Here is a 3,203-nt window from a genome sequence, read left to right on the forward strand (position 1 = left end):
TCCAGTCAGATAATATGACCATGAACGCAGTCCTTTTAAATACTAAAAAGCAGCTGCACAAAATTCCTAATTGGAAAAAATAATATGGTTCCAGTGTGGTACAGCATTGGTAGTGCTTTAGTGCTAAAATGAGCTTTAATTTCATGTTGTAACTGTCTGCTGCAAATTTGAGGGAAAGACTCAAATTTTGACAGAAAACAAAAATTCAGTTTCTTCCACTTCTCCAGCCTATCCCAGCTGCCATAAGGTGACAGACAGGTCAACGCAGACAACGCAGTGTTACTTTTGACAGAAAATTCTGATTTAGTTTTATATGATAAGATCTATCTATCTATCTATCTATCTATCTATCTATCTATCTATCTATCTATCTATCTATCTATCTATCTATCTATCTATCTATCTATCTATCTATCTATCTATCTATCTATCTATCTATCTACCTACCTACCTACCTTCTGTGCAAAGTGTCTGAACAGAGAGCATGAGACAAATAAAGATAAATTAAAAAGTGAATCAAGCTACTTTAATACATGCCAGGAATAAAAAATATTAAGCAGAAAATTTGCATAATAGGTCCATAACATTTTGTGGGATGATTTGATGTGGATTTAGTAACACATGCCAGCAGAAACTAGAGGAGCATCTCACCATGTAATATTTATAAAGGATACAGATCTGCAAAAAATCAAAGTCATGTATGAGCCCCCCCACACCTTTTTTTCCCAAGAATGCATTCAATCAGAAAAGGCTGGAGAGGATGAATGCTCGCTTTAGCTTCACAAGGTCACACAGCTACACACTTTTGCACTTAAAGGTGCCTGATTCAACCACCGAGCTCTGATGTTGGACACTGCGCAGTTCCACTGGAGCAGCTCGCTCAATTCAATGAGTTCTGCTCGATGGCATTTTTACGTTCGCTATTGAAGGGTAGTAGTGTCTGCCATTGATTTCCTCCATCCACAGGTCCAGAAATACCACACCAACGAGCAGTGTTTAAGCTATTATTTTTCAGACTGATTCATCAAAGAATGACAAAGGGTCACTGTGTGCTTCTTTACAAATTAGTTCCAAATTCACTTTAGCTTTCTCTACCTTTTCTTTCGTGTATTGTCTGTGTTGTTTCAACAGTCTTTGTACTAAATGTCATCTTACACCTTGGGTGGCAGATGCCCTGCACAACGTGGAAATTAATCAGAGCAACAGCAATTATCTGATCTTAGGCCTGGTTTTAATTTAGCTTTAAAATGACATCAAGTATAGTTAGTGAATTCGGCTGCATAGAGAAAATACTCCCTAAAAGACAAAAGCACTGTAATCACAAACCCAATCAGCGTGACATTAACATCCAACAAGCCATTATCACAAACACATTTGGTCATAAAATAGTGTTTGTAATAAACAGTGTGGGAAGTTTTTTGTGCTTGTGAAATAAAGTTTTCTTCACCTGCAGGGTGTGCCGCAGTCCTTGCCCAAATAAGATATGCAGCAAACTATGCAGCTCTCCTTAATGCACCATTGATGTCATACCCATGTTTTTATGACAGCACATGTACATAGCAACATCAGGAGGAAGGAGCACAGGAAGACCTACTGAGGGCTTAGAGAGGAGCTGGAGAAGATGTGGAAGGTGGAGGCAACAGATTCAAGGACTGTGTCAAAGGTCTGTACTAAAGTTTGGACCCAAATGCAAACAAAAAAGTCTGTTTTTTCAAAAGTAAAAATTTATTAAACTCGATGGTCTGAATGAACAGAGGGGTGCAAAAATCGAGCGTCCTTTCAGTGGAGAGAGTCCACCTAAAGAGAGGGAAAGGCGGATTAATTCAGGCCATATGAACACAAAGTAGGAGTAGGTATTTTTAGATGTGTGATTTAAATTGAATTGCTTAATTTGAGGAGCAAAAGTCAGTGGTTTAAGGGGGGGAAGCAGCTAGTGAGTATCCGAAAGCAGAGTACTGGAAGTGAAAAATGTCCATCCTTTCCCTTTTTCCAGAGTACCGAGGAGTGGTGTGAGCAGGAGGACAGGCAGGTAAGTGCCCAGCAAGAAACAAGATGACCGAGTTGACCAGGGTCAGGAAACCAGGTAAACAACAGGTGAATAGTGGGTACTGATCCAAGAATGTGAATTACTGGAGACTGAAGGAAGCCTAGTGTTAACTTAAGGTGGAGAGTTGAAGTATGAGCTAGTCCTATGTACTGGTTGGCAATTGCTGCTGATGCGAGGCAAAAGCGGGAAACCTGGAACTCTGCCCTGAAGGAAGGAACTTGGACTAAGGGATCGGGAAATAGACCACAAAACCATAACAACCATGATGAGTGCTATCTGAGATCTCTGTCCAGGAGAGTGCAATCCTAGGACAGGAACCTCAAGCTGGAAGGATAAAGAGTGCTCCGAGAGCATCTATAAAACGCTGGTCTTCCTATTTGTATATGTGTGACATCATATTTTCGCTATCTGAACACTCCACCGGTGGAGCTTTGTTACATAATCACGGAAAATTACTGTGGAGTTTTAAAGTCGTTACTTTCTTTCCAAAAACACTTCGAATCAGATCAAGGCAGAAAATGAGGTTAACTCCTCTTTGAGCACCATCCAGTTTAAGCCAGATCTGTTTTCATCCAAACTCTCACAGTATATATATCCTTGGGAGTACAAGTGCTCCTCTTCTTTTGCATGCATATTCAAATAGAGAGGAAAAGAAAGAGGGTAAACAATTAAAGAGACACTGTGCATACTTCTGAATCTGGAGCACTACTCTGTTGAAAGAAGGGAATTAATGTAATACCATATCACACCCTGCTGTAGTACTCTACCGTCACACAGAAAGTGCTAAACTGCAGATGAACGCATGTTGGAATCTGCATAGTGCAAAGCATGTTTAAAGAATCGTATGTCCTTCACCCTTCTGGGACACAACATTATGCTAACAGGACGTCTAATCACAATTACGTCAGAATTAATGAACCTGTTATTTCATCGCGGAGTCACAGCGAGTGCTTCCTCTTGTATTGCTTTCATATTACTTCCAATATTTTTCTAAATTAAAGTGTGGCTAAGCTGATTATGTCATGACAAACTGCCGCTCCTGGCTGCAGGTCATTAGCTTCACTGTCTAGGAGGTCACATGTGGGGTGTTTAAATTTTTTGTTGTTCAGAGTTCAATAGATGATTTAATTTGTTGCCTTGGAGAAAGAGTTAATTA

The sequence above is a fragment of the Aulonocara sp. 'chitande type north' Nkhata Bay genome, linkage group LG3 (assembly GCF_057382095.1).
Source record: "Aulonocara sp. 'chitande type north' Nkhata Bay isolate Kocher_YH1m ecotype deep benthic linkage group LG3, A_spYH_male_GT1.1, whole genome shotgun sequence".
NCBI classification, from domain to species: domain Eukaryota; kingdom Metazoa; phylum Chordata; class Actinopteri; order Cichliformes; family Cichlidae; genus Aulonocara; species Aulonocara sp. 'chitande type north' Nkhata Bay.